This window comes from Haliotis rubra, unplaced genomic scaffold (genome assembly GCF_003918875.1).
Source record: "Haliotis rubra isolate DU_JTF1 unplaced genomic scaffold, ASM391887v1 Scf1217, whole genome shotgun sequence".
Lineage (NCBI taxonomy): Eukaryota > Metazoa > Mollusca > Gastropoda > Lepetellida > Haliotidae > Haliotis > Haliotis rubra.
The window spans coordinates 1-12,987 of NW_025765134.1; positions in this window are offsets into that span (position 1 = coordinate 1).

Sequence of the window (12,987 nt, forward strand, 5' to 3'; positions counted from 1 at the left end):
CGAGCTCAGGGTTAGGGTTTATTTCGACCCCTTTGGTCAATTTGGGTGCGGTCTTCGTTGACGTGGTTGGGGCTGTGTGTGGGTGGTGGAGCGCAAAAACCGCATGTTTGGCGGCACTTATTTAGATCTCAACCCTAACTCCTAGCCTGCACAAGTTGAGGTAACGGTGAGTGTTAGGGTTACAGCCAGGGTTAGGTCATTTCGGCCCCTTTGTGGATTTGGGTGCGGTTTTGGCCTTTGGGCATGTGCGGGGGTGCTGGCGGTGTGGTAAGCGCAAAAACGCGTGTTTGGCACTTATTTGGGCCGCGTTTTGGTCCCTATTTTGAGTCCTCGAAAACCTGGCGGGCGCCGTGGTTAGCGTTTTGCGCCAAAAGTCCACGGTGCTTAGTATGACGGCGGGGAAGGAGTTTCGAGGGATGATGGTTTGGCTTTTGGGCATGTGCGGGGGTGCTTGGCGGATGTGGGAAGCGCAAAACCGCGTGTTTGGCACTTATTTGGGCCCGCTTTGGCCCTATTTTGAGTCCCAGGGTTGGAGCTAGGGTTACGGGTACGAGCGCTAGGTTAGGGTTTATTTCGACCCCTTTGGTCCATTTGGGTGCGGTCTGCTGGGACGTGTTGGGGGCTGTGTGCGGGTGGTGAGCGCAAACCGCATGTTTGGCACTTTATTTGGGATTAAACTCTAACCCTAGCCTTCCGTGCAAGTTGAGGTAACGGTGAGTGTTAGGTTACAGCCAGGGTTAGGTCATTGGCCCCTTTGGTGGATTTTGGGTGCGGTTTGGCCTTTGGCATGTGCGGGGTGCTAGCGGGTGGCAAGCGCAAAACCGCGTGTTTGGCACTTATTTGGGCCCGTTTTGGTCCTATTTTGAGTCCAGCGGCGGGCGCCGGTTAGCGTTTTGCGCCTAAGTCCACGGTGCGCTTAGGTAATGACGGCGGGGAAGGAGTTTCGATGGATGCGGTTTGGCTTTTGGCATGCGTGGGGTGCTGGCGGATGGGAAGCGCAAAACCGCATGTTTGGCACCTTATTTGGGCCCGTTTTGGCCCTATTTTGAGTCCCAGGGCTGGAGCCAGGGTTATCGGTACGAGCTTAGGTTAGGTTTATTTCGACCCCTTTGGTCCATCGGTGCGGTCTGCCTCGCTGGGACGTTGTCGTGCGGGTGGTGGAGCGCAAAACCGCATGTTTGGCACACTTATTTGGGACTTCAACCCTCAACCCTAGCCTGCACAAGTTGAGGTAACGGTGAGTGTTAGGTTACAGCCAGGGTTAGGTCATTTCGGCCCCTTTGCAGGATTTGGGCGGCGGTTTTGGCCTTCGGGCATGCGGGGGGCGTTGGGCGGCGTGGTAAGCGCAAAAACGCGTGTTTGGCACTCTATTTGGGCCCGTTTTGGTCCTATTTTGAGTCCAGTGGCGGGCGCCGTTAGGTTAGCGTTTTGCGCCAAAGTCCACGGTGCCGAGTATGACGGCGGGGAATGGGAGCTCGGGAGGATGCGGGTTTGGCTTTAAATAATGCGCGGGCGCTGGGCTTATGGAAGCGCAAAACCGCGCGTTTGGCACCTTATTTGGGCCCTGCTTTGGCCCCTATTTTGAGTCCCTTAGCTGGAGCTTCAGTCGAAAGTACCGAGCCAGGGTTAGGGTTTATTTCGACCCTTTGGTCCATTTGGGCGCGGTCTCGCTGGGACGCGTTGGGGCTGTGTGGTGCAGGAGCGCAAAACCGCATGTTTGGCACTTATTTGACTAACCCTAACCCTAGCCTCCCGTACGTTGAGGTAAACGTGAGTGTTAGGGCTACAGAGGGTTAGGTCATTTCGGCCCCTTTGGTGGATTTGTGCGGCGGTTTTGCCTTTGGCATGGTGGTGCTGGGCGGCGTGGTGGAGCGCAAAACCGCGTGTTTGGCACTTATTTGGGCCCGTTTTAACCCTATTTTGAGTCCAGCGGCGGGCGCCGTGGGTTAGCGCTTTGCGCCTAAGTCCACGGTGCTTAGTGGCCACGGCGGGGAAGGAGCCTGGAGGGATGCGGTTTGGCTTTGGGCATGTGCGGGTGCTATGATGTGGGAAGCGCAAAACCGCGTGTTTGGCAGACCTCTATTTGGGCCCGTTTTGGCCCTATTTTGAGTCCTTAGGTTGTTGGCTAGGTTATGGGTACGAGCTAGGTTAGGTTTATTTCGACCCTTTGGTCCATTTGGGTGCGGTCTTCGCTTGGACGTGTTGGGGGCTGTGTGGGTGGTGGAGCGCAAAAACCGCATGTTTGGCACTTATTTGACTCAACCCTAATCCCCAGCCTGCACAAGTTGAGGTAACGGGTGAGCGTTAGGGTTACAGCTAGGTTAGGTCATTTCGGCCTCCTTTGTGGATTTGGGTGTGGTTTTGGCCTTTGGGCAAGTGGGTGCTGGCGCGGGTGGCAAGCGCAAAAAACGCGTGTTTGGCACTTATTTGGGCCCGCTTTGGTCCTATTTTGAGTCCAGCGGGCGGGCGCCGGTTAGCGTTTTGCGCCTAAGTCCACGGTGCTTAGTATGACGGCGGGGAAGGAGTTTCGGAGGGATGCGGTTTGACTTTGGGCACGTGCGGGGTGCTGGCGCTGGGCGGATGCGCAAAACCGCGTGTTTGGCACTTATTTGGGCCCTTTCGGCCCTATTTTGAGTCTCCTAGGTTGGAGCGTAGGTTACGGGTACAGAGCTAGGGTTAGGTTTATTTTCGACCCCTTTGGTCCATTTGGGCGGTCACCGCTTGGGACGTGTTGGGGGCTGCGTGCGGGGTGGCGAGCGCAAAACCGCATGTTTGGCACTTATTTGACTTAACCCTAACCCTAGCCTGTACAAGTTGAGGTAACGGTGAGTGTTAGGGTTACAGCCAGGGTTAGGTCATTTCGGCCCCTTTGGTGGATTTGGGCGCGGTTTTGGCCTTTGGGCATGTGCGGGTGCTGGGCGGTGGCAGCGCAAAACCGCGTGTTTGGTAATTCTATTTGGGCCCGTTTTTGTCCTATTTTTGAGTCCAGCGGGCGGCGCCGTGGTTAACGTTTTGCGCCTCTGTCCACGGTGCTTTAGTATGATCATGGGGAAGGAGTTTCGGAGGGATGCGGGTTTGACTTTGGGCATGCGGCGGGTGCTGGCGGATGTGGAAGCGCAAAACCGCATGTTTGGCACTCTTATTTGGGCCCGTTTTGGCCCTATTTTGAGTCCTTAGGGTTGGAGCCAGGGTTACGGGTACGAGCTTAGGGTTAGGCGCCATTCGACCCTCTTGTACGTCCATTTCCCCAAGCGCGGTCTCGTTGGGACGTGTTGGGGGCTGTGTGCGGGGTGTGGTGGCGCAAAAACCGCATGTTTGGGCACTTATTTGGGACTAACCCTAACCCCAGCCTGCACATGTTGAGGTAACGGTGAGTGTTCAGGCTACAGCTAGGTTGTGGTCATTTCGGCCCCTTTGGTGGATTTGGGTGCGGTTTTGGCCTTTGGGCATGTGCGGGGTGCTGGCGGGGCAAGCGCAAAAAACGCGCGTTTGGCAATTTATTTGGCCCAGTTCAGGGTCCTATTTTGAGTCCAGCGGCGGGCGCCGTGGTTAGCGTTTTGCGCCTAAGTCCACGGTGCTTAGTATGACGGCGGGGGGAAGGAGTTTCGAGGCGGGATGCGGTTTGACTTTGGGCGTGCGGGTGCTGGCGGATGGGAAGCGCAAAACCGCGTGTTTGGCACTTTATTTGGGCCCGTTTTGGCCCCTATTTGAGTCCTTAGGCTGGAGCTTAGGGTTACGGCGCCGATGAGCTTAGGTTAGTTTTGCGTTCTGACCCTTTGGTCCATTCGGGCAAGCGGTCTTCGGCACGTTGGGACGTGCTGGGCTGTGCGGGGTGAGCGCAAAACCGCATAAGTTTGGCAATTATTTAGATTAACCCTAACCTTAGCCTGCAATACGTTGAGGTAACGTGGAGTGTTAGGTTACAGTTGTTAGGGTTATCATCATTTGGCCCCTTTGGTGGATTTGGGCGCGGTTTGGCCTTTCTTGGCATGTGCGTAAAAGTGCGGGTGCGTGGCAAGCGCAAAAACGCGTGTTTGGCACTTATTTGGGGCCTGTCGTTTGGTCCCTATTTTGAGTCCAGCGGCGGGCGCCGCGGTTAGCGTTTTGCGCCTAAGTCCACGGTGTTTAGTATGACGGCGGGGGAAGGAGTTTCGGCTGGGATGCGTAATTTTGGCTTTGGGCATGCGGGGGTGTTGGCGGATGTGGGAAGCGCAAAACCGCGTGTTTGGCAGCACTTATTTGGGCCCGTTTTGGCCCCATTTTGAGTCCTTAGGGTTGAGCCAGGGTTACGGGTACGAGCTTGGGGTTAGGCTCTTATTTCGACCCTTTGGTCGATTTGGGTGCGGTCTGTTGGGACGTGTTGGGGCTGTGTGGGGTGGTGAGCGCAAAACCGCATGTTTGGTGCACTTATTTGGGACTAACCCTAACCCTAGCCTGCACAAGCTGGAGGTAACGGTGAGTGTTAGGGTTACAGCTTAGGTTAAGGTCATTTCGGCCCCTTTTTGGTGGATTTGGGTGCGGTTTTGGCCTTTGGCATGTGCGGGGTGCTGGGCGGGTGTGGTAAGCGCAAAAACGCGTGTTTGGCAATCTTATTTGGGCCCGTTTTGGTCCTATTTTGAGTCCAGCGGCGGGCGCCGTGGGTTAGCGTTTTGCGCCAAAGTCCACGGTGCTTAGTATGACGGCGGGGAAAGGAGTTTCGGAAGGGATGCGGTTTGACTTTGGGCATGTGCGGGGTGCTGGGCGGATGTGGGAAGCGCAAAAACCGCGTGTTTGGCGACTTATTTAAATTCGTTTTGGCCCCTATTTTGAGTCCTTAGGGTTGGAGCTAGGGTTACGGGTACGAGCTAGGGTTAGGTTTTTATTTCGACCCCTTTGGTCGATTTGGGTGCGGTCTCCGTTGGGACGTGTTGGGGGCTGTGTGCGGGGGTGGTGAGCGCAAAAACCGCATGTTTGGCACTTATTTGGGACTAACCCTAACCCTAGCCTGCACATGTTGAGGTAACGGTGAGTGTTAGGGTTACAGCTAGGGTTAGGTCATTTCGGCCCCTTTGGTGGATTTTGTGCGCGGTTTTGGCCTTTGGGCATGTGCGGGGGTGCTGGGCGGGTGTGGCAAGCGCAAAAACCGCGTGTTTGGCACTTATTTGCAAATTCGTTTTGGTCCTATTTTGAGTCCAGCGGCGGGCGCCGTGGGTTAGCGTTTTGCGCCAAAGTCCACGGCGCTTAGTATGACGGCGGGGAAGGAGTTTCGGAAGGGATGCGGTTTGACTTTGGGCATGTGCGGGGTGCTGGCGGATGTGGGAAGCGCAAAACCGCGTGTTTGGCACTTATTTGGGCCCGTTTTGGCCCCATTTTGAGTCTTAGGGTTGGAGCTAGGGTTACGGGTACGAGCTAGGGTTAGGTTTATTTCGACCCCTTTGGTCGATTTGGGTGCGGTCTTCGTTGGGACGTGTTGGGGGCTGTGCGGGGTGGTGAGCGCAAAACCGCATGTTTGGCACTTATTTGGGACTAACCCTAACCCTAGCCTGCACAAGTTGAGGTAACGGTGAGTGTTAGGGTTACAGCTAGGGTTAGGTCATTTCGGCCCCTTTTGGTGGATTTGGGTGCGGTTTTGGCCTTTGGGCATGTGCGGGGGTGCTGGGCGGGTGTGGCAAGCGCAAAACCGCGTGTTTGGCACCTTATTTGGGCCCGTTTTGGTCCTATTTTGAGTCCAGCGGCGGGCGCCGTGGGTTAGCGTTTTGCGCCAAAGTCCACGGTGCTTAGTATGACGGCGGGGAAGGAGTTTCGGAAGGGATGCGGTTTGACTTTGGGCATGTGCGGGGTGCTGGCGGATGTGGGAAGCGCAAAACCGCGTGTTTGGCACTCTATTTGGGCCCGTTTTGGCCCTATTTTGAGTCCCAGGGTTGGAGCTAGGGTTACGGGTAATGAGCTAGGGTTAGGTTTATTTCGACCCCTTTGGTCGATTTGGGTGCGGTCTTCGTTGGGACGTGTTGGGGCTGTGTGCGGGGTGGTGGAGCAAAAACCGCATGTTTGGCACTTATTTGGGATTCAACCCTAACCCTAGCCTGCACAAGTTGAGGTAACGGTGAGTGTTAGGGTTACAGCTAGGGTTAGGTCATTTCGGCCCCTTTGGTGGATTTGGGTGCGGTTTTGGCCTTTGGGCATGTGCGGGGGTGCTGGGCGGGTGTGGCAAGCGCAAAACCGCGTGTTTGGTACTTATTTGGGCCCGTTTTGGTCCTATTTTGAGTCCAGCGGCGGGCGCCGTGGTTAGCGTTTTGCGCCAAAGTCCACGGTGCTTAGTATGACGGCGGGGAAGGAGTTTCGGAAGGGATGCGGTTTGACTTTGGGCATGTGCGGGGTGCTGGCGGATGTGGGAAGCGCAAAACCGCGTGTTTGGCACTTATTTGGGCCCGTTTTGGCCCCTATTTTGAGTCCTTAGGGTTGGAGCTAGGGTTACGGGTACGAGCTAGGGTTAGGTTTATTTCGACCCCTTTGGTCGATTTGGGTGCGGTCTTCGTTGGGACGTGTTGGGGGCTGTGTGCGGGTGGTGAGCGCAAAACCGCATGTTTGGCACTCCTTATTTGGGACTTCAACCTAACCCTAGCCTGCACAAGTTGAGGTAACGGTGAGTGTTAGGGTTACAGCTAGGGTTAGGGTCATTTCTGGCCCCTTTGGTGGATTTGGGTGCGGTTTTGGCCTTTGGGCATGTGCGGGGTGCTAAGGCGGGTGTGGCAAGCGCAAAACCGCGTGTTTGGCACTCTATTTGGGCCCGTTTTGGTCCTATTTTGAGTCCAGCGGCGGGCGCCGTGGGTTAGCGTTTTGCGCCAAAGTCCACGGTGTGCTTAGTATGACGGCGGGGGAAGGAGTTTCGGAAGGGATGCGGTTTGACTTTGGGCATGTGCGGGGTGCTGGGCGGATGTAGAAGCGCAAAACCGCGTGTTTGGCACGGCTATTTGGGCCGTTTTGGCCCTATTTTGAGTCCTTAGGGTTGGAGCTAGGGTTACGGGTACGAGCTAGGGTTAGGTTTATTTCGACCCCTTTGGTCGATTTGGGTGCGGTCTTCGTTGGGACGTGTTGGGGGCTGTGTGCGGGGGTGGTGAGCGCAAAACCGCATGTTTGGCACTTATTTGACTAACCCTAACCTCTAGCCTGCACAAGTTGAGGTAACGGTGAGTGTTAGGGTTACAGCTAGGGTTAGGTCATTTCGGCCCCTTTGGCGGATTTGGGTGCGGTTTTGGCCTTTGGGCATGTGCGGGGTGCTGGGCGGGTGTGGCAAGCGCAAAACCGCGTGTTTGGCACCTATTTGGGCCCGTTTTGGTCCTATTTTGAGTCCATGTGGCTGGCGGGCGCCGTGGGTTAGCGTTTTGCGCCAAAGTCCACGGTGCTTAGTATGACGGCGGGGGGAAGGAGTTTCGGAAGGGATGCGGTTTGACTTTGGGCATGTGCGGGGGTGCTGGGCGGATGTGGGAAGCGCAAAAAACCGCGTGTTTGGCACTTATTTGGGCCCGTTTTGGCCCTATTTTGAGTCCTTAGGGTTGGAGCTAGGGTTACGGGTACGAGCTAGGGTTAGGTTTATTTCGACCCCTTTGGTCGATTTGGGTGCGGTCTTCGTTGGGACGTGTTGGGGGGCTCTGTGCGGGGGTGGTGAGCGCAAAAAACCGCATGTTTGGCACTTATTTGGGACTAACCCTAACCCTAGCCTGCACAAGTTGAGGTAACGGTGAGTGTTAGGGTTACAGCTAGGGTTAGGTCATTTCGGCCCCTTTTGGTGGATTTGGGTGCGGTTTTGGCCTTTGGGCATGTGCGGGGGTGCTGGGCGGGTGTGGCAAGCGCAAAAAACCGCGTGTTTGGCACTTATTTGGGCCCGTTTTGGTCCTATTTTGAGTCCAGCGGCGGGCGCCGTGGGTTAGCGTTTTGCGCCTAAGGTGCTATACGGCACCTTTCCCTCTAAGATGTTTGCCACCGAAAAGGCCCCGAGCGACAACGCACCACCACCCACTGAATCAAGAGAGAGCTTTCAATCTGTCAATCCTTCCAGTGTCCTGATCAGGTGAGTTTTTCTGTGTTGAGTCAAATTAAGCCGCAGGCTCCACTCCTGGTGGTGCCCTTCCGTCAATTCCTGGGGACAGAATATGTAACGCCCATGACGACTTCAGATAAAAGGGAGCAGCTACCTGTCACCTGCTTACAACGCTGCACCTTACATACAGGAACAGCATTATTTAGACAGTCACACATTCATATTCAGTATTTAGGCCACAAGCCCACTGCTCATTTTCGACATGGAGTAAAAATATGTAATTCCCTGTTTGTTTTCCAATAAATTGTTTTATCAACCCCCAACCATGATCTCATAACGTTCAGAATTTCTACACCTAGTGGTTATAACACTTTAACTAAAGCATACATAGGTTGAAATGAGTGTGTTCTTCATGACATAATGGGGTATCTACAGTGAACATGCCACCCCTGTCTCTGTACATTCACCACCAGTAGTTTACCGTAGCATAACAGTAAACCAACCACCCTGTGATGTGTGAAACTGTTGGTTAGTTTCATATTTAAAAATAGCCATATATTTTATCTTTGATATCATTGAATGCGAAGTAAATGTATTAAACTATTATTCGGAAATTGGAAGGGCTGGGGAGTAGAACTATTGCACATCTAGCGAAGTCAGACCAATCTCATGGCACAGACATACGTAACTAACACGACAGGCAAAAATCGCCCGCAATTTCCCCAACCGAGCTAGAGTTTTTCATATTAAACACTACTGTTTCAATGACATAAAGCGCTTGGATATTTATATTGTACACAGACCAACATTTCACTCGAAATGGCAGTTTGGATACAAGCTGACATATTTCTTTGAAGACAGATACTTTCAAGAAAATTACTGAGACGGTCCCCACAAAAGAGAAAATAGTGCAAAGTTTTGCACAGAACCACGAATCGAACACCCACAGTTTGGAGAAATAACAGCCGCGGTGAGCTTCAGGATACTGTTCCGTACAATACTGACGATATCAAAATAGCGAAGGACTATTTTAATTTTTTAGGAACTACTTTATATCACCGACGGCCCAGGGATACATCCATATTTTTATCATAAGTGAAAAATAGTATTTTACAGAAAACAGGAACGGGAGAATTCATTTCACGGGACATTCCAAAAGAGGTTCCTACTTCACATGCCATCTATACTAGTCTGGATTCCTATTATTCTTCGTATATTATATATATTTATGATATTCAAGGACTATTAAAGCACTGACAATGTCCGATTGCGTAAAAAAAATATCCTTTACAAGTGTCATAACTTTTATGGCCGGAGTTGCTCCCTTCCACCCGGCATCGTATTTCGCTAATTGCTCATGATCCCACAGGAGTATTCCTAATTACTTTGCTTTGTTCAGGTAAGTCATATTAAGGATATAGAAGACATTATGTGCAAAAGTAAATCACCTGTGTGGCAACATAAAAAGTCCCATATATTTCTAATGACAATTTTAATTAAGCAAAATAATTATAAGAGAGCATCGGTTTCCGTTCATGGCTCTGCCCAACCGAATCAAGCATGTTGTTGTCGGCTTGTCACAAACTTTTATTAATAAAGATCCCTTCGGTGGCTCCGAACAAAACCTTGCACTCAATAAATGCATAAATAACTTAATGTGATTGTTTTTAACCGTCGTTACACCAAATCTTGTAATTTGTTCTCGTTTCGAGTCGCCTTCATCTTGTGATACCCTCATGTAATGTGCACTTATTTACAAGTGACAGCTCACCTGGGAGTTGGGGTATTGTGTACTTGGCACTGACGACTGAGAGGGAAATGAGTGGAAGAAGTACTTATTAATAATTCCTAATGAGAATATAATTGTTGTCCATTATACTCGATGGAACCCTAACAGTAGTATGTAACATTGTGATACAATCCTGATACAGTGTGAAATTCTCACTGTCACAGTGTTCTACAGTGTTACACAGTTCATCCTTTCTGACCCTTACACCCTCCCTTGTTAAACATTGTTCTTTGTTGGTAAGCCCTCCTGGGCTTTAACTGAGTTATTCCACACTTCATATTGAGACTATCAGAGCTGTTGGGTGTTGTATGTAGGTGTGGTATGACATGTCAAATTGCTAAGCCTGTGAAGATTGAAGCTGACTTTCATTCAAAGCATAGGCCAGACTATACAGGAGCCATTATGCAGTGTCTCAACACTGATATGTGCTTCTTCACACAGGACAACAGAGGCAGGTGTTTACAATAAACAAGAAGCATGTAATTGAAGTTGTTTGTTTAAAATTCTTCCTTTTGAGTATGAACAGACACTAATACAGCCAGGCAAGTTGTGTCTGCGTCTCCCAGCACTGACCCTTACAACTCTCAGGCTTTAGTGGAATAACTAACCTGAGTGGCTAATGTGTGTATACTGACAGAAACATGGCAATGGTTAATACACTGAGGGGGTAAATGTATCTATTTGACAAGTGATATTGCTTACATGAACCAAAAATATGATTTTACTTGTTTCATTTCATTTAATCAAGTGCAGATTGATGCTCATGCTGTTGATCACTGGGTTGTCTTGTCCAGACTCGATTATTTACAGACCGCTGCCACATAGCTGGAATATTGCTTGGTGCGGCATAAAACTACACTCACTCACTCACTCACTCACTCACTCATTTAATCAAGTAGCAGCATAAATTAAGCTGAAATACTGACACATGCACCCTGGGTTCATATTCAATGCCAATGAATAAGTTACACAGGCAGCCAAGACACTATTGGGTTCAGTAATATACAGTCTTTCTTCAGTTTAATCATTCTCAACACTTTGTTCAAATCAGTATCCAGTATAGTGACAAGCAATATGGTGCATCTAGTATGTTACAGCTGATAAGCTATAACTGGTATGCTACAGCAGGTATGCTACAGCTGGTATGCTACAGCAGGTATATTTCAGAATCTGTTTATAGAACCAGGGGATTCCAGAGCAAATCACAACCGCTTTTAGGAATATTCCAGCAATATGACTGTGGGGACAGCAGAAATGGGCTTCACACAATGTACCCATGTGGGGAATCGAACCCGGGTCTTCAGCGTGACCAGTGGACGGTTTAACCACTGGGCTACCCTACCACCCGGGGCCAGCTTTGAGTTAAATTACCCTGGTTTATATAATGACCAACACAAGGACAAACATCCTCCCTGGCTACAGACCAAGCTATATAGATGTTGAGGATTCCAGTGTTAGTGCAGTGACACAACCAGTGTGGTACAGTGTACCTGTTGTTTAGTTCACTCATGTTTCTTCAGACCAGTATTGTATATGTCTCTCTAGCACTTGAATGTTATCACTTAACACACTACATGATATTTGCTGAACAAAGTATCTTGCTGATTACATGCAGCTGAATAACTCTATCTGTTGTCTCATTATATACTGAGGGAAACAAATAAGGGAACACCACTTCATGGCGGTGTTCCTCTATTTATTCTCAGATTTCCTCCTACAGCACTTTTCAAAGTTGGTGATGAAAACTGGAAAATATTAAAGGAATGCCTGAACTTTCCTGGGCTCCTTTATTTCTTTCTCTCAGTATACATGTATAAACAAATATCTCACTCAATTCACACTGGTATTTCACAACTCTCATAGGTCATTGGTAGCAGATATAAACAGGTGAGTGATAGCCGGTATAGGCTGTATAGACTAACTTTATCGAAAACAACTTCTGTATTTCCTGAAGGGGGTCTGCTTGAGGGTGAAGTGACTTGTTATTTGTTCATGACATTATTATGGTTCCAATGTTTATGGCTGGTGGTCCTTATCCAGTGCTGAGATCAGAGATTAGAGATGGATGCAGCAGCTTGTTATTCCATATGTTCTTGTAGCTGGTTGTAGTTAGTTCCTGGGCTCCGAGGTCCCCAAAATAGTTTATTCTCTGCCAGCTAGTATGATAAGGGTCTTGGCTCCCAGTGAGGGTTCTGGTGAAACCCCTTTTCCAACTGGCTGGTCTGGTTGTGGGGAATTAGCTCAGCAAAGAGTTCAAAGTTCCAAGAAGCTAATTACATTTCTATTACCAAGAACAGAATAACATGGGGTGGCCACAGACAGTCGGTACAACCCTCTGGGCTGAGAAACATCTTGTATCTATTTAGTGGTAATGTATACCTTTTGGAATAGTATGTCTGTGAGATGAGTTGAGTTTTTATAGTCTTTCTCTATGCTATTACTGATTATGATGAAAACTAATATTCTATATTAATATTTTCCTAATATATGAATCCTAATATATCGCTTACAGTGGTAATATTGAATATTTGTATGAATTATTTACTCCATGATTACATAATGTCCTCAAGATTAATATCCCACAGTGGTGCTCCACTGACAGCTCACACCTTCTATGTATATAGAAATTCCTTTTTTCTTATTTGTACTTAAAACTGGCTTGTGTATATGTATAGACTTGGTGTTATTGATATATGGCTGAAGTATTGCCGAGAGGTTTAACAATTTTCTTTCTTTCACTCACTCACTCACTCACTCACCCACCTACTCACTCAGTGACACAACTTGGTCAGCTCACATTGATGACCTGGTTACAGTACTGGGGACCTCATATACCACAGTTACCCTGGTGTTCCACAGTTACCCTTGACAGTTACCCTGGTATACCACAGTTACCCTGACATACCACAGTTACCCTGACATACCACAGTTACCCTGATATACAACAGTTACCCTGTATACCACAGTTACCCTGATATACCACAGTTACCCTGGTATGATTACATAGACAACAGACAGTGCCATAATGCACTTGCAGTGAAGGTTATATACATCGGAAAATTATACAAAACCTGTTTTTTTCGGTAGTTGAGTGTAAACTCAAAATGTTGCTGAACCATTGTGGGTGCCTATATTCATGAGTGTCCGCCCACATTAGTGGTGGTCCGATTAATTGAAATAA